This window comes from Microcaecilia unicolor, chromosome 5, assembly GCF_901765095.1.
Source record: "Microcaecilia unicolor chromosome 5, aMicUni1.1, whole genome shotgun sequence".
Taxonomy (NCBI): Eukaryota; Metazoa; Chordata; class Amphibia; order Gymnophiona; family Siphonopidae; genus Microcaecilia; species Microcaecilia unicolor.
In genome coordinates this window covers 322,854,360-322,878,929 of record NC_044035.1, presented here as the reverse complement: position 1 = coordinate 322,878,929, position 24,570 = coordinate 322,854,360, and positions in this window count along the sequence as shown.

The following is a 24,570-nucleotide window of genomic DNA, read 5'->3' as shown; positions in this document are numbered from 1 at the left end:
TCTCCCCTTCCCTCCCCTCTCAGCCATGTCCAACGATTCTCCTCTCTTCCCTGTCCTCCCCTCCCCTCCATGTCCAGTGATTCTTCTCTGCCCCCTGTCCTCCCCTGCCATCCATGTCCAGCGATTCTTCTCTGCCCCGTCCTCCCCAGCCATCCATATCCAGCGATTCTTCTCTGCCCCCTTCGCTACCCTGCCGAAACACCCCCTTGAAGTTTGGCCAGCTCCGCGATGGAATGCAGTTGGCGTCGGCCAAAATCGGCTTTTGATTATACCGATTTGGCTGGCTTCAGGAGATTGCTGGCCATCTCCAGATTTGTGTCAGAAGATGGCCGGCGATCTCTTTCGAAAATAAGCTGGACAGTATGCACCCGGGGCGGACCACCCCCACCGCCCCGCCATTGTTACGCCACTGATCATTTCAATGTGATCTGACATCGAATCTATTTAAATGCCACACATTCAGATGGAAAGCTAATGACTGAGATTATTTTCCCAAACTTTATTAACACCAAAAGTTAATTATGATGCTGATGAGGCAGTGTAGACTGGTGCTCAAAGGAACTGGCAGATCCAGAATTACAGACTACAAGAATATCAGAGGTAGCGGGACCAAGAAGTGTGTTAATCTGGGGAGAAGCGTGGTAGGAATAAGGTGCCTCACCTCTCACCCTAATGGCAACCCCGCAATAACCTCGAAAAACCCTGCTTATCATAAAGGATACTCCAGTATTACACAGGCATAGCATAGACCAGACTTTCAACTTTATAAAACTATTTCCACCACGAGGAACTTTTACGTTTCCTTCCAAATTTCAAAACCTGTCTAGTAAGAGTACACGGTTAGTCTTCTAAGGTGGAGCACGTTTACCTCTGTGTTTTCACATACTCACCCTCAATTTCCCTGAATCAAAATAGCTAGAAGCTAATGGGTCTCTGAGGTTTTATTTTAAAGGGAAATCGGTGGACCCCCTTAATCTGCCCTGAAGGCAGTTTCTCCTTGTTCCCTGTCCGGTACCTGCTAAAAGTATCGGACTGGGACCAATCTAGGAGACAGAGGGGCTCGTTTCCTCAAATGTTTATGAAAAATCACAGGACACTGATCATGATCCTCTCTATAGGGGGGTTAAGGTAACCCGCACCCCCACACTTGTCTGCACCTTTAAGGAACCCAGGACGAGGAACACGCAAAACTAATCAGGCAAAGAAAACCAGGGCAAAGGTTTACACCGGGACTGCCTGGAATAACGAGTTTCACTTGTACCCATAAATACCATCGAGGAAGGCTTCAGGAAGGAAGCCCCTCTGAAAATCATGTGTGGGCTAACACTCGCGCAACGTCCAGAAAGGCTGGAGAAGGGGGGCGATCACTGGGCTATTCCCGAGCAGATTTGCAAGTTGCACTAGCAGCGTGAGTCCGGGTAAAACGAGGACTGGCTGGCGAGAGGTCATACGAGGTCACTGAAGAACAGAAGTGGCGAGTGTGACAGGGAAAGAGGGAAACTTTATTTTTGTTTCTAGATTTTACCTTTGCACAGCAGGGCTGTCAGGAGGAACAGTGAACCCGTGGTGAGCGAGGCAGCGGTGAACTGGCAGGCGGCGCTAGTAAAAGCAGTAAGCAGGCAGGCTCGACTCCGTCCTTTGCTTCCCGACCCTGCCCTCTCAGTGTCCCGCCCGCCCTCGCGGAAAGGAAATGACATCAGAGGAAGGCGGGATGCAGAGAGGGCAGGAAAGTGAAGGACGGAATTGAGCCTGCCTGCTTACTGTTTTTACTAGCGCCGCCTGCCAGTTCACCGATGTGATTTTGGTAAATACTTAAAGGGGGCAGAACAGAACATCGGGGAGCTGCTGGACCTTAAAAAAAAAGGTGCCGGTACACTGTACCGGCGCGTACCGGAACAAAAAAAGCACTGACCTTTAGCCACCATTTTAAAGAACTGTAGATGGTTCAAATAAATAAATAAACGTACCCGGAGGGAGGCTGCTGGGCAGTCCCAGGTTGGTCCAGGACATTTTCGGGTTGATCTGTGGCTAGCTGGACATGTCCCAGCTCTGTTTTAGAGTCATCTCAGGCATGAGTTCATTCTGGGGCTGAAGAGGAGCCAGAACACGGAAGGCATGAGTGGGCGCACTGCCATGAATGCAGGAGGAGGAAGAAGCAGGCCAGCAGGAAAATGACCAGTTCTATGCCTGGCCTACTGGAGCTCCTGTGCATGCGCAGCAGCTCGCACATATGTAATTCTGGTCATCGGAGCTCTGGTAGGCTTGTAGAGAATCTGGGGCCTCAATTCCGACTGCTGCCTGGTGAGATGCTGCGTTGGGCTGTGGGCAGCTGCAGGCAGCAAGTAGAGGCAGCCCGGAAACATTTTGCTGGTGGGGGCAGCCTGAGGAGTGACAGGAGAGCCAGGTAAGAGGTCTCCTGACCTCAAATTGTATTTATTTACCCCCCCCCCCCCCCAGTTTACTAAGCAGTTCTAGTGGCAGCCGCACGGCAATGCCAACACAGCCCATTCAAAGTGAATGGGCTGTGTCAGCATTGCCACATGGCTGCCGCTAAAACTGCTTAGTAAATAGTGGGGTTAATTTTTATTGGGTATTTTGGGGGGGGGGGGGGTTGGGCTTGAGCTCCTGAGAGCCATTTGAAAAAAAATCATGTTTGTGGTTGGTGGGGTCTCAAGGTCCTTAAAAGGCAGTCTCAGATAAAGTAGACCTTTTAAAAAATATTTTAAGTGTTTTTTCACTGTTTATGGTACGGAGAATCTGCGACTTTTAAAAATGCAAATTTTCAGAATCCATCGGTTGTGGCCACAAGAGAAGAATTATTTAAAATTTTCTTGATAACTCTGGGAGGTTTCAATGTATTTTTAGGTCAATTTTTGAAAAACAAATGTGTAGCATTTAAAAGAAAACTGATTTTTAAATTTTGCCAAGGTGGTCTGGATTATATTAAACTGCAATGTATTTCTGGATTGTTTTCTTTAAAATTCTTTCTGATTTCCATTGTATTTTATTAGGAAATCTATTTTTCCCATTAATGTTATGGGAAAATAGCTTTCAAGGTGGAGATTTCCTCAAAGTTCTACAAGGAGCAAAAAAACATTCTGTGCACTGAAGGCTGATTAGTCAAGGAGAGTCGGGTGGCCATCCGAGTCCTTGTTGCTTGGGCCATGGCCATTAGGATAGTTACCAGAGAAGCTCAGGACTTGGGGAAGAGTGGATGTGTGTGTATGCAGCTCTGCTGAATATGTGCAGGAAAAGTTATAAAAAATTGCTGAGAAAAGTAGAAGTGGTCCTTAATAAGTTTGCTGGGCTAGTGATGGGCTTGGAAAAGGTAGAGAATAAGGGAGTTAAAACAACACCCTTTATCTTACTGCAGAAGAAGGGATTTGCAGTGACTGGAAAAAAAAGTTTCATTTGAGAGTGGTGTTGCCAGTGTGAAGTGTGCTCTTTGAGCTTGTTTAAGAAGCACATTTTGTCGAGGAAGTTTGTTGAAAGGTTGATTGACCGAAACAGTAAATGGAAATGTTTCATTGTAGTGACTGAGTTGTGGAAGGTGCTGTGTTGAGTGAGTGAGCCGAGACGACAGCCAATGGCTCCAGCAGAATAAGGATATCAGTGTCAGAACATAAATCTCTTGCAGGGGAAAAAGAATTATCTTTTGTTTTGAATTAGTTAGTAACCCTCAGTGTCCGAAACCCAGAACAGAAAGAAAAAAATGAAGTTAGGGTATGCTTCCATTTTAGTTGTTTAAATGTCAGGGAGCTAGGCTTCAGATGTGAGGAGCAACAAGGGCCCCTCTGCAAGCAAGGTCAAAGTCTGGACAAGAGAGGTATGCAAATAAGTGTTTGCGGCACACCAAAGTACACTCTGAAGAGAAAACATCACAAGGGAACTTTGTTACTGTTGGGGAGGAGCAGGGGTGTGCTGGTAAATTTGTAACAGCAGGCTCTTTCTCCGGACGCAGCCAGCTCTGCAGTTGAAAGGGACAGGGGGTGGCTGGGGGGGGGGGGGCAATACTTGCCTCTCTCTCCTCCCTCCCTTCGTGCGGGCACGCTAGGCATACCTTTGCTGGCAGCCAATAAATGGACTGTCACCACTCCCAAGGACTTGCTCTGAGCAGCATGCTGAAACTTCTCACACATGCTGGAGAAGTGCCAGCCTGCTGCTCAGAGCTGGAAACAAGATGAGGGGAGCAGCAGCAGTCCATTTACTTGGCTGGCAGGGCTCAGCATCCCCACCAGCAAAGTAAAAGAGAATTCAGCAGGGGGCCCAAGCCCACATTTTGGGAGCCAGTTGTTAAAGTAGCCATGGAGGGCCCTACTTTAACAACCGGCTCCCAAAATTCTTTAAAAACTTTAACAACCGGCTCTTGCGAGCCTGTGAGAGCCTGCTCCAGCACACCACTGGGGAGGAGTACTGTATTCTTACTTACTTGGATGAGTGTAAAGTCTGTGAGCCTCAGCTGGGTGGTTGAGACACCTGAAAAACAGAAAAGCAAAACAAAGAATCAATAAAAAGGGAAAGACTGAAGGATTGAAGGGTTAAATAAAAAAATAATACTTATCTGATAAACATCTTGAGTTGCAATTTTTGTTGATAGAAGAATTTGTCAAAAGAGTTTCAGGGTAGTTTCTGGAAATACTTCTATTTAATAGAGAAAGAGAGTTGGTTAACAGTGTTAAATTAGTTAGCACTATACCTATTTTTGTGCAGTTCGGAACTGAAGCACTTAAATGTGATCATTTTAATGTACAGCTGTACTTTTATCTGACAACAGTTGCTGGTTTTATATATTTATTCTACTTTTAAAAGTGTTCATGTGCAATAAAACTTTTTAACCATCATTGAAAGTTTGATCCTTATACTGCACTTTAAATTGTATCTTAACACTAAGGGGCCCTTTTACTAAGGCATGCCCAAAAGTGGCCTGCGCTGGTGTAGGCACATGTTTTGGATATGCGCTGATCCATTTCCTCAGCGCGCCAACTGCCAATTACTGCCAGAAATGCCGCATGCGGGGGAGAAAATAAATAAATAAATAAATTATCCAGGCATTATGGGTGCTTGGCAAATCTGAAATTGCCACCAGGGTGGTACGGTAGCTTGCCAGTAGTCTCATTTTGGCGCATGCTACTACTACTACTACTACTTATCACTTCTATAGCGCTACAAGGCATACGCAGCGCTGTACATCATACATGAAAAGACAGTCCCTGCTCAAAGAGCTCACAATCTAAATAGGACAGGCAAACAGACAGAACAACTAAGAGGTAAGGGAATTAAAGAGGTGGGAATAAAAGGGTATAGGGCAAGTGAGTAGTGGTTAATAGTATGGAAACTGAATACTGGTATTTATGCATGTATGCGTAGCCATACACATGTATATAGCAGTATTTTGAGATTATAGAGAGGCTAGGATATGCAGATATGCAGCAAACAAGGAACAGATCAACCATATATGTATCACACTGGTACAAAAATACCGGCCGATATTCAGTGCTATATATCTGGACGGGAATGGCTCCTGGCCAGTTAAATAACACTTAACCATCTAAGCGCTAATATTCAGTGTACAGAAAGTGCAGCGCATTAGGTGCCAAACACTTTCCACGCACATTCTCCACCCATGCCCCACCCTTTCCAGAAAATGGTCTTAACACATGACTTATCTTGCACTGACTGTACATATAGCTCTTGGGCTGTAAACATGTTTGTGTGTTAGCTGTTAACGTACATCAAATGGCTCATTAAAGGGTGCTTTTACCAGGCTGCGGGGAAAAGGGTCCTGCGGTAGCAGTGGGGGCCTTTTTCCCCATACACCAGGTCCCTTTTTACACAGGGGTTAAAAAACCCCTAAAAATAGGCCATGCGGTAAGATTACTTTTACCTCATGGCCATATGTAGGGGAGCACCTACCGCCACTTATTGAGGTGGTGGTAAGGGCTCCCACAGTAACCCAGCGATAACTGGGCAGAACGTGGTGATGCCCAGTTACCGCCGGGTTAACACCACCGTATAAAATAAAAAATGTTTTCCGGCGCAACAGAAATGGCATGCACTTGAGGCACAACTACTGTTGGTGGCCACATTGGGCCTACAGTAGTTCCGGGTTAGCATGAAGTAAGTCCACGTTAGGCTTACCGCCACTTTGTAAAAGGGCCCCTAAGAGCCTAATTTAGTAGAAGGGCACTGTGAGGGAGGGAGTGCCATAGGGCCAGGCATCCCTGGAAACACTCCCTCACTGAGATTACAGTTCAACCGCTTCACAGCAGGTGGCGCTAAACCTGCTGGGTCAGAGACTGAATTGCAGAGTCAAGTGAGCATAGGAATGTTGAGCAATCTGGCCAGGAGGGTGGGGCTTGACAGTGAGCACGAGATAAAAGCCCTTTTGCAGGTCAGAATGGGGAGGCCCGGTACAGAGGTCCCAGAAAGAGAAAAACCACCTTGTAATGTAAGGGTTCCCTACCTGTTGTGTAAGCTACCAGAATATAGCTGAGGTAAGCAACTTTTGCTGCTTGATAAAGACTTGCAAGCCTTATTGTGAGGTCTGGCTGGAGCCTGACCTGGGACTAAAGGAAGAACTGAGAAGTTACCTCTGTGTTTGAGGCATGGCATCCCACCAGCCACAGACTGATTGGGCCTGCTGCCAGAGACCTGCTTAAGTGAACCACAGAGGTTTTTCCTTATGTCCCTGGCCTGTGAAGTAACAGGTCTTAGGGCTCAGTTAATAAACCAGTTATTTTCTTATTTACATACTGTCTGGCTTGGTTAATTTGCAGGGCCACCCATAACGCTCGGCCGGGGTACCACAGGCCCCATAGATTTTATCATACAACACCCCTTTTAGCAAGTTATTATTCTTACCCACCAAACAGAGGATTCAGTTTAAGATCTTAACTAAAGGGTCATGGATATGATATACCTCCTTTCTTTGGTATAACCAAAGCAGTTTACATTTATTATATGGGGGTATTTTCTCACAATGGGCTCACAATCTAAGTTTTTGTGCCTGAGGCAATAGAGAATTAAAGAGCTACAGTAGGAATTAAACCCATTTCGCCAAGCACTAACCATTAGGCTACTCCTCTACACTACTATGGTCCTTAAAACTCCGTTGACTATCACCTTATGTACTTGGCTGATCTCTTGATGTCATATTTGCAGTGATGCATTTTAAGATCAGCTGGTCATAACCTCTTAGCTGTTCCATCCCCAGTGAAAATCTATCCCATGATTCTAGATTTTCTTCTCTTAAGGGTCTTAAGGGTCCACCAGCGTTTTTAGTGCATGCTAAAAATAAGCATGCACTAAATGATATATTCCTATGGGTGTCTCTAGCATTTAGCTTGCACTAAAAATGCTGCTGTGCCTTTGTAAAAGACCTCCTTGGTGATATTCCTCTTTACACTCAAACGTCACCGTCTGCTTCTCACATATTTAATTATAATTATATTGTATACTATATTTATTTATTTATTTATTTATCAATGTATTTATATCCCTTGTGCTCAGCCATTTGGATTATTGCAACTCACTATACGTAGGCTGCAAAGAACAAATACTGAGGAAACTTCAAACAGCCCAGAATACGGCAGCCAGACTCATCTTTGGAAAGCCAAAATATGAAAGTGCAAAACCATTAAGAGAAAAACTGCACTGGCTTCCACTCAAGGAACGCGTCACTTTTTTTTGTGCACATTAGTCCACAAAATCATTCACGGTGAAGCCCCATCCTACATGTCTGAGTTAATAGACTTACCACCCAGAAATGCCAAAAGATCATCCCGAACCTTCCTTAACCTCCACTTCCCCAATAGCAAAGGCGTGAAATATAAAACATTACACGCGTCAACCTTTTCTCACATGAGCACGCAGTATTGGAATACACTGCCGCGCAACCTAAGAACAACCAACGAGCAAGCTTCCTTCCGCAGATTATTGAAGACTCATCTTTTCGAACAAGTCTATGGATAGAAACAAAACACATAAAGTCCACACTTACTGTTCACTAATGCATCGTATATTCACCTCGGAACTCCAATCCCCGTATTATCACATCACTCATACCTTTTCTCACAGAAAGTTATATACCATATGACTTCATGCCTTTCTATCGCCTCTAAGCTCCCATTGTTTCCTTCCAAAGTTGCAATGCCAATGTTCCATTATTACATCCCTTAACGACACCCCAATTGTTTCGCATAACCCTGCATAATATTATCCACAACTATCTGTAACAATTGTATTTCCAATATTCAACTCATATTGTAAGCCACACTGAACCCGCAAAAAGGTGGGAAAATGTGGGATACAAATGCAATAAATAAATAAAAATAAAAATACCCCACATTATCCCCACAAACATGCAGGCTCAATGTGGCTTACAAAACCAGAGAGAGAGAGAGATCTCTGGGTGATATCGAGACAAATTAGAAATGAAGAGTAAAAGTGCAAGAAAGAAAAGACACTTTACATAGAACGGTACAAAAGAATGGGTCCAACCATATCACAGTAATATTGTACGTGCTTTTCCTTTCTAATGTTTTCTAATTCACTATTCCAGATTTTTAAACTTTTCTTCCATACATATGTATTTTCTCATAATAAATATTGTATTTTTTTAAAAAAGTCTCTTTCTTGAACTGAAACAAAGCTATTGGTAGCAAACGCCTATGGGGAAACCTGTCCTTCCGATTTCTTATTAGTAGAAAAGACTTCATCAAGGAGTAAATGAATTCCACTGGTATAACCAGCTAGAAAAGCTGTCAGTTGTGAGCACTGAATCGTGCAGTAAATTTTCTTGTTAATTAATACCCTGGTAGGTGGTCTGTGAGCCTCAAATGCTTCCAGTTTGTAGCAAAGAGAATGCTAAAAAGGTATAGGAGAGGGGAAGATTCCCAGAAGAAAAGCTTCAAACTGACTAGAGATTGGGTAGGGTTGGAGGAAGAAGGAGGCTGGTGGATGGTAAATGCATGAGGTAGTCAGAGAGTGGGGGAAATAATGGAGGAGAAAATCCAATTGGGCACAAACAGTATAAGATATCAAAAACCTGCAGCCGGTGTAACTGTTCTGTTAGGGTTGAAAAGCTTTTTTTTTAAATTGCATTATCCTTGATTGATCAATACAATATATATAATTTTTTTATAAAGGCAAAGGAAGAAATAGAGGCCCAAGTGCCCAACAGCCACTTATTTCATCCTAAACTATCTTAGAAAAAATGGCCCAAAGGTTCCAGTACTGTACTCTGGGAGGTTTTGAGGCAAATTTAACATTTTTCTAGAGGCGCTGTTGCTTTAAAGGTACTTTTCCCAGCTATGGACTTTGTCCCAGGTTTCAAAAATGAAACTTTTCATGTACTTTTGCTTTGACTCTTATCGTGGGTATAAAATGGGCCTGGATGTTTGCACTTGATTTTTGTATGGGTAGAATTTTGTTGGAAATTAGTGCATGTAAATGCACATGATAAAAAAAAAAAATAGCAGAGCTGATATTAAAATATCATAATAAAAAAAGAAAATAAGAAAGAAAAAAGAAAAAAAGTCAAAGTCCGATAGGGCAGAGAAGACAGTATCTATATTATTTATTTTATTTATTTATTTGTTACATTTGTATCCCACATTTTCCTACCTATTTGCAGGCTCAATATGGTTTACATAGTACCGTAAAGGCATTCGCCAATTCCGGTATGAACAAATACAGTAATGTTGTAGTAGAATAAGGTTTGTGTGTACAGGCACATTAGGGAATCGTAGAGAGGAAGAGTTATTATATGGTCATTACATTATCTCACTAAATATCCCTCTACTCCCCCTCCCCAAATATATTAATAGAAATATAGAAAAATGTAGGCAAATAAAGACCATATGTTGGTGTATATGGTATTACTGCCCTTGATAATTTTCTCATGGCTGGTCTGAGTGTCATGCACATCATTCATCCTGTGAGACAGGTCATAGCTCTGAAATAGGCTGTATTGGCACGTGGATTAACAAGTTGAATTTTGGATGTCTTAGCATACAGCGTGATAAATTGTTAATTTTTATTTATTTATTTATTTATAGCATTTGTATCCCACATTTTCCCACCAATTTGCAGGGGCTTCCCCGTGTATAATTTTGTGGATCAGGGTGCAAACTTTGAACGCAATTCGTTCTTTTAATGGGAGCCAATGTAGCTTTTCTCTTAAGGGTTTGGCGCTTTCGTATTTCGCTTTCCCAAATATGAGTCTGGCTGCTGTGTTTTGAGCGGTTTGAAGCTTCTTAGTGATTTGTTCTTTGCATCCGGCATAAATGGCATTACAGTAGTCTAGGTGGCTTAGTACCATTGATTGTACCAGGCTGTGGAATATTTCCCTTGGGAAGAAAAGTTTGATCCTTTTAAGTTTCCACATTGAATGGAACATTTTCTTTGCTGTATTTTTCGCATGTTCTTTGAGTGTGAGATTTCGGTCAATTGTGACTCCCAGAATTTTCAGACTGTCAGAGACCGGAAGGGTGTAATCTGGGGTGTCTATGGTATTGTGTTTGTTTGTGTTATATTGTGAGGATAGGATGAAACATTGTGTCTTTTCTGCGTTTAGCTTTAGTTGGAATGCGTCCGCCCATATTATTTGGAGGCTGTGTTTGATTTCGTTTGTGATTTTGGTTAGATCGTGTTTGAACGGGATGTATATCATTACATCATCTGCATAGATGTATGGGTTGAGTCCTTGGTTGGATAACGATTTGGCTAAAGGTGTCATCATTAAGTTAAAAAGGGTTGGTGAGAGTGGTGATCCTTGTGGTACTCCACATTCGGGTTTCCATGGTGTTGACGTTTTTGATTTTGAAATCACTTGATAGTTTCTTGCTGTTAAGAAGCCTTTAAACCATCTTAGTAAGTTTCCTCCAATCCCGAAGTAGTCTAGGATGTTCGAGAGTATTTGGTGGCTGACCATGTCGAACGCGCTGGACATGTCAAATTGTAGGAGCAGCACATTGCTTCCGGTTGCAATTAATTGTTTGAATTTGGTTATGAGAGTGGTTAGCACTGTTTCAGTGCTATGGTTGGATCGAAACCCTGACTGTGATTCATGTAATATTGTGAATTTGTTTAAGTAGTTGGTAAGTTGTTTGGTTACCATACTTTCCATTAGTTTGACTATCAGGGGGATAGATGCTACTGGCCAGTAGTTGGTTGTGTCGCTTAATTTTTTCTTTAAGTCTTTGGGTATAGGTGTAAGTAGTATATTTCCTTTGTCCTTGGGGAAAAGTCCGTGTTGTAACATGTAGTTCAAGTGTGACGTAAGGTCTGTTATGAAGCGTTTGGGGGCGGACCTTATTAGATTGCTGGGGCAAATATCCAGTTTGGAGTGGGTTTTGGAGAATTTATTGATTGCTTGAGTGATGGTTTCTTCGGTTAGCAGATCGAAGTTAGTCCAGATTCGATCTGCTTGGTATTCATCAGGAGTCGGGTCCAGGCAATCCATGAATTTTTTGTGATCCGTAGTGTTAAGTGGTAACGTAGATCGTAGTTTTATAATTTTCTCATTGAAGTATTTGGCAAGGTTGTCTGCTGATGGGGTGTCTGTGCTGGTTGTGGTGACCGGTGTGGTGTCTATTAGTTTAATCACGAGTTGGTAGAGTTTATGTGCGTCTTTGTAGTCTGGTCCTATTTTGGTTTTGTAGTATGCTTTTTTAGTTTGTCTTATTGAGTATTTGTATTTTCTATGTAGTTGTTTCCATGCTTTAAGTGTCTGTTCATCTTTCAGTTTCTTCCATGCTCGCTCAAGTCTCCTAACAAGTTTAATTGCCATGCTCAATTTTCTTCCATGGAACCTGCTTCCAAGCAGCTTCTTTCCTTGCAGGGCAATAACTAGGACAGGGTGGGAGGTGGAAGGGCAAAAGGAGTCTGACGGGTTAACCTTCACTTTTATAGGAAGTATTTCCAGAGTATTTTGGTTGGGGGTAGGAGGTAGTATACAAATAAAGAGTGCATCTTCTTTTTTTTTTACCATTATTAAAAAAATGTAATTTTCATGTTTTTCCAAAAACTATATAGCCATGAATAACAACATGGGGGCCCCTTTACTAAACTGCTCTTCCGGGGCTACTGCTGACCCAGTGCGGCAGCCGGTGGTAGTCCTGCCCTGAGTGTGAGCCATTTCCGGGGGAAAAAGAAAACCCCTGGAAATGGCTTGCGTGGTGATAACCTGGCACTAACTGGGCATCGCTGCACACTGCCCGGTTACTGCTGGGTTAACAAAGGAGCCCTTATTGCCACCTCAATGGGTGGCGGTAAGGGCTCCCTGCCTCATGGCCACATTGTAAGAGTTCTTTCACCACATGGCCGTTTTCTTAGGGCTTTTATCGGCTGTGGATAAAAGGGCCCTGATGTGCGGAAAAAACGGCCCCTGCTGCTACCGCAGGGCCCTTTTCCCGCAACTTAGTAAAAGTACCCCTAAACGGTGGATAAAAGGCTGGCCATTTTGGAGCGACTTACTCCACAGCCATATCGGGGGAGAGCCCTTACTGCCACTCATTGAGATAGCGGTAAGGGCCCCTGAACTAACCCGATGGTAACCAGGCAGCTTACCGCTGGTTAAGTTCCGGAACCACAAAAATCTAAAAAATTACAGTAGCACTGGAAACGACATGCTGTGGGGTGGGAACTACTGCCAGGCTCCTGCCGTAGCCCCGTGGTAGTTCTAGATTGGTCCTTTAATGCATGGTGTACAACATAAATGATAGCACAGAACCACATTAAGGGGCTTTGAGGTATTTTTGTAGTTAGTGCGTGGTAAACCACGTTAAATGCTTTTTGTTTGAGAGGGTGTGTCATTGGCAGAGAATGGATATGGAAAATGTTTCGTGCTTAGAATGCTGCAAATAGCACGCACTAACCAACCAACTAACATGCAGTTAACACGGAACCACTTAAGGCCTCCTAAATACTCCTAAGAGTACCATGCGCTAATAGAACTTTTAACACAGGACCTGTAAAGAAAAATGTTGGTCATGCCTTTACTAAGCTGTGTTAGGTGCTAACAAAATTACAGAGCAAATTCAAAAGCATGGACTAATGGGGCAAAGTCAACATGGATTTAGTGAAGGGAAGTCTTGCCTCACCAATCTGCTGCATTTCTTTGAAGGGCTAAACAAACATGTGGGCAAAGGTGAGCCGGTTGATATTGTGTATCTAGATTTTCAGAAGGCGTTTGATAAAGTCCCTCATGAAAGACTACAGAAGAAATTAGAGGGATATGGGATCGGAGGTAGTGTCTTACTCTGGATTAAAAACTGGTTGAAAGATAGGAAACAGAGAGTAGGGTTAAAAGGTCAATATTTGCAATGGAGAAGGGTAGTTAGTGGGGGTCCCTCAAGGATCTGTGCTGGGAACTCTGCTTTTTAACATATTCATGAATGACCTAGAGATGGGGGTAACTAGTGAGGTAATCAAATTTGCTGATGACACAAAGTTATTCAAAGTCGTCAAATCGCAGGAAGATTGTGAAAAATTACAAGAGGACCTTACGAGACTGGGCGTCTAAATGGCAGATGACGTTTAATGTGAACAAGTGCAAAGTGATGCATGTGGGAAAGAGGAACCCAAACTATAGCTACGTCATGCAGGGTTCAGCGTTAGGAGTCATGGACCAAGAAAGGGATCTAGGTGTCATCGCTGATGATACGTTGAAACCTTCTGCTCAATGTGCTGCTGCGGCTAAGAAAGCAAATAGAATGTTGAGTATTATTAGGAAAGGGATGGAAAACAAAAATGAGGATATTATTCTGCCATTGTATCGTTCCATGGTGCGACCGCACCTCGAGTATTGTGTGCAATTCTGGTCGCCGCACCACAAAAAAGATATAGTGGAATTATAAAAGGTGCAGAGAAGGGCAACAAAGATGATACAGAGGATGGGACGACTTCCCTATGAGGAAAGGCTGAAGAGACTGGGGCTCTTCAGCTTGGAGAAGAGGCGGCTGAGGGGAGATATGATAGAGGCAACATAATACATCCCAGAGCCCCAATCTAACCTGCAACATAGAGAGGTTGTGAAGGTTGGCTTAGGGGTGTAGCAGGCTAAATGGAACAGCCTGAGGAAATACTTCTTCATGGAAAGGGTGGTGAATTCATGGAATGGCCTCCCTGTGGAAGTGATGGAGACAAAAACAGTATCTGATTTCTAGAGAGCTTGGGACAAGTACATATGATCTCTAAGGGGCCGTTTGCGTGTGTTTCGGATGCGGACCATTTTTCCACTGCATCTGGAAAAAAGGTTTTTGGAGGGGAGGGCCGGGAAATGGACATGTGGCAAAATTAAAACCAGTGTGCATCTATTTACGGCCGAGTCCTTAATGCCACCCATTGACTTAGTGGTAAGGGCTCACGTTACCCGCGTAGTAACCATCAAGCACGTACCAACTGCTGATTACTGTCAGGAACATCCCCATGGTAGAAAATAGAAAATTATTTTCTACCGTGGGTTTTTGGCGTGCACCAACTTAGAATTATCGCCCAGCGCATGTGCTAGCTGGAAGGTAATGCCAATTTGGCGCATGCTGCGACACACATAGGCCCGAACGCACCTTTGTAAAAGGGCCCCTAAGGGAGTGATAGGGAGAGTAGATGGCATGGATGGGCAGACTGGATAGACCATGTAACTTGTTCAAAGTTATTCAGTTTTAATAGACCTAAATTCTTGAATTCACTACCACTCTATCTTCGATTGGAATACAATCTTGATATGTTTTTAAATTGGATTTGAAGACTTGTTTTTTAAAATCCCCACACCCAGCAACACAGCATAACCAACGATCGTACTGGACAATATACAATCTTCATTCCCCTCAACCCTCATGGTACCTAATACACACCTACCTTATTAGACCACAATCCACCTTATAATTGAAAGAGAAAAACGCCTAGATTTCGACCCAAATCGGGAGATAGAAGTTTATCTCACAAAAACGAATAAATCGGTATAATGGAAAGCCGATTTTGGACGTTTTCAACTGCACTCCATCGCGGAAGCGTACAAAGTTGACGGGGGCGTGTCGGAGGCGTGGCGAAGGTGGAACTGGGGCGTGGTTATCGGCCGAGGAGAGATGGGCGCCTTTCGCCGATAATGGAAAAAAAGTATGCGTTTGTAGCTAGAATTTAGGGCACTTTTCCTGGACCCTGTTTTTTCACGAATAAGGCCCCAAAAAGTGCCCTAAATGACCAGATTACCACCAGAGGGAATCGGGGATGACCTCCCCTGACTCCCCCAGTGGTCACTAACCCCCTCCCACCACAAAACATGATGTTTCACAACTTTTTATTTTCACCCTCAAATGTCATACCCACCTCCCTGGCAGCAGTATGCAGGTCCCTGGAGCAGTTGTTAGGGGGGTGCAGTGGACTTCAGGCAGGTGGACCCAGGCCCATCCCCCCCTACCTGTTACAATTGTGCTGCTTAATGCTTAGTCGTCCAACCCCCCCCCCCAAACCCACTGTACCCACATGTAGGTGCCCCCCTTCACCCCTTAGGGCTATAGTAATGGTGTAGACTTGTGGGCAGTGGGTTTTGAGGGGGATTTGGGGGGCTCAACACACAAGGGAAGGGTGCTATGCACCTGGGAGCTCTTTTACCTTTTTTTTTGTTTTTGTAAAAGTGCCCCCTAGGGTGCCTGGTTGGTGTCCTGGCATGTGAGGGGAACCAGTGCACTACGAATCCTGGCTCCTCCCATGAACAAATGCCTTGAATTTATTCATTTTTGAGCTGGGCGCTTTCATTTTCCATTATCACTGAAAAACAAGAACGCCCAGCTCACAAATTGTCGAATAAAACATGGACGTCTATTTTTTTCGAAAATACGGTTCGGTCCGCCCCTTCACGGACCCGTTCTCGGAGATAAACGCCCATGGAGATAGACGTTTTCGTTCAATTATGCCCCTCAATGTAAGCTTGTATTTGTTATCTACCGACTTGGCGAACGCCATTACGGTACTATTTAAGCCACATTGAGCCTGTAAATAGGTGGGAAAATGTGGGGTACAAATGTAACATATAAATATATAAAATGCCTATTGTGAAGCTGGCTGACCTGAAGTATGTGTTAGTGTTCTGTTACTGTAGATTTCAACCTCTTTAACTAACTCTATTAAATACTTTTCTTCTTAGTTTTCTTTCCTATTGAGTTTGAAGTTTCCTTTCTTTTATCCTATGTGAACTGTGAACTGCCCAGATGACATATGCTAATGGTTTGGGTATATTAAAGGAAAATAAACTTGAAATTTAAAACGCACAAATAGTGACCAAAATTACTAATTAAAACTTCTTGTGCGGCCTGCCAGACAGGCACGGCTGCTTTTTAATCAGCGTGCCTTTATTATTTCCAGTAAAGATGAAAATCACTATAAATAATAAAGCCAAAACCTGTGATATATGGATTCTTTTTCAGAAAACAAATTGGAGATTTGATGATTTATATGTGCAGAAGGAGACAAATAGAGAATACCAGGGTGAGATGATGACTTTTACGGACTTTTTTCTTGGCTAAGAGGCTGTGTGCTGGATTTTTGATTTGTACTGTTATTGAAATTGCAGTGAGTACCTAAGAGACTTTGGATGAGTTACTGTGACTTAGTTGATGTGAAAACCTGTAAAATATGAGAGTTTGAGGTCTGCAGGCAGATTTGTTACTTGAAGTTTGATTGTCTAAACAAAATGGAGTCTTGTATTGCCTCTTCACATTGAAAGAATCTTTCAGAGAAAATACATCACTCCAAACCAAGTCGATATGGAAGTCACGCTGATATATGGTAATGCATCATTTAAGCTTAACTGTGAACCTGTGAGTTTTGCCAGCAACCTATAGCTTTTAATAGAAAATGAAGTAGAGGAGATCATCTATGGATTTTGTTTTTGCCTAATAGGAGTGTGGAAACATGTGAATACACTTTAAAATAATAAGCTTAGTGGGGGTCAACCATTATGGAAACTCAGGGACATGTTCACTGAAGTGTGTTAGACACTCTGCAGGATTTAATGTGTAGTAACCATTAGGGATAGGCAGCCAGAAATTTTTTGTTTTTTGTCATTTTCTGTGTTGTTTCACGCAGTGGCGTTCCTAGGCTGGCTGACACCCGGGGCGGATCGCAGATGCACCCCCCCCCCCCGGCGAAATTACACCCCCTCCCCCCCGGGTGCAGCACGACCCCCCCCCCCCCCCCCGGGTGCATTTTTACCTACTGGGGGGGGGGGTGCCGCGCGCCTGTCGGCTCCGAGTCCGCTCGTTCCCTGCTGCTCCCTCTGCCCCGGAACAGGAAATAACCTGTTCCGCACAGAGGAAGCAGCAGGGAGGGAACGAGCGGACTCGGCCAACAGGCGCGCGGCACCCCCCCAGCGGCGTGCATCTGGGGCGGACCGCCCCCACTGCCCCCCTTGGTACGCCACTGGTTTCAGGGAGTGTTCAATATTTGTTTGCATTTTGGCCATTTTTCATCATGGGGGCAAAGTCATTCTTTTAAAAGAGGTGCACTCTGAAACATGCACACTATGGGGGGGGGGGGGAATTCTATATATGGCACTGAAAAATAAACTGCGCTTAGTGCTATTCTATAAACCTTGCGCGGTTTGTAGAATACAAGTATGCCCATTCCCACAACTAAAATTTAGGTGCAGACATTAACACCAACTAAAACCTGGTGTAAATCTCCACACCTAGCTTAGGTGTGATCGGGCATATTCTATAACATTGCGCGTAAATTTTAGGGCATGCTCACAACCCACCCATGCTTCTATGGCCACGCCCCCTTTTCAGATCCATGCTAAAGAATTTACAAGCACCACTTTACAGAATATGCTTAGAAAATTGTGTACATAAATTCCAATTAGTGCTGTTAATTGCTTGTTATCGCCCAATTATCAACACCAATTGCCTTGTGAATCTGAATTATGCATGCAATTTGGCCGCACTGCTAAATTTGTGTGCACAACTTTAGTTGCCCGATATAGAATTCCCCCATTATCTCCCAGATTCTATATAGCGCATCTAGAGATCCACGCTGACATGCAATCTAACTTCTAATGCGTGCAGGCAAAAAGGGGCAAGGTTATAAGCGAGGAAATGGGCATTTCATGTTTGTTCCGAAATTTGCACACGTAGTTATAGAATATGGCTAGTGCACCTAACTCTATGCTCTGGGATTTATGCATTTTCATTGGTGTAAATGGAAGCATGCAGTTTTGGGCAATGAGATATCAACTAAGCATATTCTATATACCGTGCCTAAATCTAAGCACCACTTATAGAATACACTTAGTCGGCATTGATTTCTGACGATCTTTTAGGCACCACATATAGAATCTCCCCCTACATGCACTGGTTTGCACACGTATGATAGTTCACCCATGTACATGGTGTTCTCTTTGCAAATGGTGTGTACTCTCTCAAAAGAGTGTGCATTATTATCAAACAATAAAACATGAATTCTCATGTTTTTCTGCTCATTTTAATAATTGGGAAACCACTGGCACACACAAAGGTCTAGATTCTGCATATCATGCCTACAAATTTGATGCCGATTATAGAATAAGCCTAAATTTCTGTGCAGTTTATAGAATATGCCAAGCACCCATATACATGACTAAATTTAGTCATAGGCAGTTACGCCAAGTAAAACTTGGTGTAAATCCCGATGTCTACATTAGGCGCAGACCAGGTGTATTCTATAAAAATGCCCATAGATTTTAGAAACGCACATGACCCATCCATTCCATGCCCATTGCCATGCCCCCTTTTCAACTATGTGACTTAGAATTTATACGCAGCATGTTATAGAATGCACCTAGACAGTTCTTCGCATAAATTTTAATTAATGCCAATTAGTGTCAAAATTCAATGCGAAGAAATGCAAAGTGATGCACTTAGGGACGGGGAGAGGGATCTTGGGGTGATAGTATCTGAGGATCTGAAGGCGACAAAACAGTGTGACAAGGCGGTGGCCATAGCGAGAAGGTTGCAAGGCTGTATAGAGGTGTGACCAGCAGAAGAAAGGACATGTTGATGCCCCTGTATAAGTCGTTGATGAGGCCCCACCTGGAGTATTGTGTTCAGTTCTGGAGGCCGTACCTTGCTAAGGATGTAAAAAGAATTGAAGCGGTGCAAAGAAAAGCTACAAGAATGGTATGGGATTTACGTTACAAGAAGTATGAGGAGAGACTTGCTGACCTGAACATGTATACCCTGGAGGAAAGGAGAAACAGGGGTAATATGATACAGACGTTCAAATATTTGAAAGGTATTAATCCGCAAACGAACCTTTTCCGGAGATGGGAAGGCGGTAGAACTAGATGACATGATATGAGATTGAAGGGGGGCAGACTCAGGAAAAATGTCAGGAAGTATTTTTTCACGGAGAGAGTGGTGGATGCTTAGAATGCCCTCCCACGGGAGGTGGTGAAGATGAAAACGGTAGCAGAATTCAAGCATGCGTGGGATAAACATAAAGGAATCCTGTTCAGAAAGAATGGATCCTCAGAAGCTTAGTTGAGATTGGGAGGCGGGGCTGGTGTTTGGGAGGTGGAGCTAGTGCTGGGCAAGACTTCTACGGTCTGTGTCCTGAAAATGGCAGATACAAATCAAGGTAAGGTATACACAAGAAAAGAAGTAGCAGATATGAGTGTATCTTGTTGGGCAGACTGGATGGACCATGCAGGTCTTTTTCTGCCGTCATCTACTATGTTACTATGTAATTGTTTGTTATTTGGCAATTATCAGTGCTGATTGGCTTGTTAACCAATTAGGTTATGTGCATTGTTATGGACAACACTTCAATGTCTGCACGGAAATCTCGACGTGATAATAGAATCTGGGGGAAAATGCCAAGAAGCCCATTTTATATCTATGGGCTTCTTAGCATTTAGTATGCATTAGGCATTAGTAAAGGGCTCCATAGTGGTGATATAATTACTAATACAAATGGTTTCAAAATCAATTAAAGTATGTCGGACCCAAAAACTTTGATAAATTCCTTGTAGATTTAAGGATCATCCAGTCAAAAAAAACATATACCAAATCAATCTAATAGGGACACCTCATGAGTCTCAAAATGTTCCCTTTTCAGACACGCACAATAAACATTTTAATTATTCCTCAAAGTTGCCTCTCAGAAAACACACCATTTTGACTTGGACTTTAAAGAGACTAAAGAATTTGTTTACCAAGTGGTGGTATAAAGTGGCCTTAGCTCACCCTTACATGGGTCTTTCCCCACATGCTAAGGCCATTTTTTCCACAGCTGGAAAATGGCCGATTTTCTTATTTTCTGAACTAATTTTGCCACTAGTGCATGGCAGAGACGTAGCTAGGTGGGTTGCCAGCGAAGCAACTGCTCCCCCAAATGGACTTCCGACGGCACCAGCGCCTATTTTTGACATGATCTGTCACTTTTATGTTTCAACATTTTTATTGATGACAAACAACATGAATTACATCCAGTCTCCGGCATAAACCGAGATGCCAACATCCAAACATTCAAAATCAAAATCAAATGATAAAGTCCGTCATCAACCTTTTTAACAATTTTCTCCCTTCCCCCCTAGTCCCCCTCCCTCCTCCCCCCACCTATTATTGATTCCTACAGTTGGAACACCACTATGCAACCACCCAGATAGCTTTTGTAAGATACATGTCGATACATATCCTTCCCACCCTCCCTCTTCTCCCCCCCCCCCCACCCCCATGTGTTACCAAACACACTAATTCCTAAGGAAAAGTTGAAAATCCTACCACCCTTAGGGCCTCAGTATCACAAGTACCTTATATAAAGGAGGGAGGCCTTTGCTCTGATAGCCTTCCTCTCCGTGCCCTAACAGACCTTTATATTAAGTTCCAGCCCTTCTCCCCAAAAACCCGGACAATTGACCTCAAAATTCCGCCGCCCCCTCTCCCTAATACCCCCTACGCCACCCTACCCCCTCATCCCCAACCTCCCAAAACTGCTGAACTTACTGGACATCTGCCACTCCAATCCTTCTACACCATATTCACTAGGGATCTGTCACTTTTAAAATATGCACCGATGCTATCGGCAGTCTGCTTTCCACCCCCCCCCCCCCCCCGCGTTCTCAACCTGGCTATGTTTCTGGCGCACAGCCATTAAAGAAATTAGTGCATAAGCACTTACCAACATCTATTTTGTAGGTGGTATGCATTCACGCACTAATCCTGCACTAACCAGTTAGGGCCCGTTTTACAAAGGCACGGTACGGCTGCCGCACAGGTAGCGTGCGCTAAATTGGCCTACCACCAGGATAGCACAGGAGCCTGGCGGTAATTCCAAATTTGGCACATGCAGTATCCCATGGTAGAAAATAATTTTCTATTTTCTACCATGGGAGGCATTCCCAGCGGTAATTAGCAGTGCAGCCTTATTGCCACATGCTGCCCAATTACCGCAGGGTTAGCGTGCGAGCCCTTACTGCCAAGTAAATAGGAGGTGGTAAGGGCTCATGCAGTAAATGGCCAGGTGCTAATTTTGGACTTACCGCCTGTCCATTATTGCCAAAAGTAGAAATTCAGCTTTTTTTGCAGATGCACTAAGAGGTGCTTTGAATGCGTGGGAAAAATTATCCACTAAAAGTAGCGCTGAACACTTTTTAGCGTGCCTTTATAAAAGGGGCCCTTAGTGTGTGGTAATGTAGCTGAGCTATTTCGCACTGTCATACTCACTCTGCCCCCCCCCCAAAAAAAAACATGCCCCTCCAATTTCATGCTCAATTTCACTAAAGGGAGCATGCCTGACATGAGGGGAAGAGAGAGCAGGGCAGCATTGTGGCGGCACCACCGCCATAGGCGCCGATTCCATGGGTACTGTGGGTGCTCGAGCACCCCCAATATTTTCACCCACCGGAAGTCAGAACCAGAAGTTCCCTTCCCAGCCAGCCCGACCTGCCCAGTGCCCGCCCAGGAGAGGGAGGGGGCCTGGAACTCGGAGGGAGGGAGGGAGGGGGGCCTGGAACTCAGAGGGAGGGAGGGATGGGGGGCCTGGAACTCAGAGGAGAGGGAGGGGGCCTGGAATTTGGAGGAGAGGGAGGGCGGATGGGGAGAGGGGGAAGGAGGAGGGGGAGAGGAGGAGGGGAGGGGGAATGCACCACCTGTAAAAAAAAAATTTCAGCACCCCCAATCATTTTAAAAAGTTGGCTCCTATGACCACTGCAGACCAGTGCTGGACGAAGTCTTCAGCTACCGGGGGTTGGGGACCCCCACTGGCCAACCAGGGGCCCATAGGAAATTTTGGGGGGGGCCCAGGCCCCGTGGCCCCACCTAGCTACACCACTGGTGCATGTTACCTCCAATAATTGATTTTTGGCACCTGACTAATTAGTTTACATGTGGAACTGGGATCTGTGCCCATATCTCAGTGATCTACACAGAATCCAGGAATAATGTTGACTTTCCTGGTCTGTGCCAACCAAATAAATGCCACTGAATACTGACCTGTATGTTTTCATTATTGCCATTGCATCTAAAACATATAACAATGGAATGATTTTTTTAAAACAGATGCTCCTCCGGTAAGTTCTACCAGTGTTTATTAACCTAAATATTATCTTTAAAAATAATAAACTCACGATTGTCTCTCTGTAAAACAGAATAATTCCAGCTGAAAAACCGCTGTAATCTTCTGAGCTGACAGAAAAAAAAATCAACAGCTTAATAATTGCGGATCCAACCTACTGGTAGCTACGTTCAGCACCAAATCTTCAGTGAGAGAAAAAAAATTTTTTCTTAATTAATTTTCATTTTGCTTAGCTCTTAACACCACCAGGTTTGAAACCCCAGCCTTGGTGCTACACTGCAATGTATCAGCTGTCAAAGAGACCCAGATGAAAATCCACTTTTATTAAAACTGAAAAGGTCAGTTTTGTTGAAGGTTTCCATGGTGAGCACAATAAATTAAACATATGAAGACTGATGATATTCAGGTCTGAGAGAATGGCTGAGCTACTGGTACAGGTTGGTTTTTTTTTTTAAATGATTTATACCTAATAACAGGCAACTAATGCGATGCAAAAGTTCAGGGGAATTTGGGGGGCAAATAGGTACAGTAAGTGAACTGAGATATTCTTTACTTCTGAGGAAAATTACACTTAGAGTCAGATGTGCCAAGACCAGATGTGGGGGAGTGGCCTAGTGGTTAGGGTGGTGGACTTTGGTCCTGGGGAACTGAGGAACTGAGTTTGATTCCCGGCACAGGCAGCTCCTTGTGACTCTGGGCAAGTCACTTAACCCTCCATTGCCCCATGTAAGCCGCATTGAGCCTGCCATGAGTGGGAAAGCGTGGGGTACAAATGTAACAAAAATAAAATAGATACTATTGGAGATTCTACATGGAATGTTGCTATTCCACTAGCAACATTCCATGTAGAAGGCTGCGCAGGCTTCTGTTTCTGTGAGTCTGACGTCCTGCACGTACGTGCAGGACGTCAGACTCGCAGAAGCCTGCGCGGCCACACTGGTGATCTGCAAGGGCCGACTTCTACATGGAATGTTGCTAGTGGAATAGCAACATCCCATGTAGAATCTCAAATAGTAGCAACAGTGGAGGAGTGGCCTAGTGGTTAGGGTGGTGGACTTTGGTCCTGGGGAACTGAGTTCGTTTCCCACTTCAGGCACAGGCAGCTCCTTGTGACTCTGGGCAAGTCACTTAACCCTCCATTGCCCCATGTAAGCTGCATTGAGCCTGCCATGAGTGGGAAAGCACAGGGTACAAATGTAACAAAAAAAAAAAAAATGCCTAAAACCCTGTTTTCCAAAGGTTTCTATCCTGTGTCTCTGATTTTCACAACCCTTGTAGGATCTTACATGGCAGTAGGTGTGTAGATTTCATGTATAATGCTTCTTCATTACTACCCATCCGAACTGAGACAGCAGCTGTCATCCAAACAAAAATCACGGTTTTGGAGCTGTTGTTGTTTTGCCCAGATATCTGTACGATTACACCCCTGTGTGTGCAACTGTCACACATAAAGATTTCCATCGATGCAATACAGAAGGACAATAACCGAACTTCATGTCCCAAATCATTTTAGGGCCTTTTAGAATTAGAAAATCAAATGCAGGTTGACTATTTAATGTTCCACCGTGTAGGTTCATTCTTTCTGGCAATTTGCAATTGCCCATAAAACAGCATCACCGCATTAAATTATGAAAAGCAATCAACTCATTGCAAAAAAAAAAAGACAGCAATATTTTGCTGACATTACTTCCTTTTATTCCAAAGTATTCCTGTCTGTTCCTCTGTCTCTGTACTTGCAGTTTTTAATGAATTGACCCAGTTTCTTGTTATCCTCTCATAAATCCATGGTCAGAATACTGGATAAACACGTGGGCATCGCACAGAAGTAGTCCAGCTCTCTGTGTCACTTCTAGAAATTAGAACAATATCTTTCATGTGAGTTTAATAGCACATTCAGTGGAAAATCATTTTTCCCCTTACAATTTTTTTTTGTTACATTTGTACCCCGCGCTTTCCCACTCATGGCAGGCTCAATATCGGCTTACATGGGGCAATGGAGGGTTAAGTGACTTTTACAGAGCT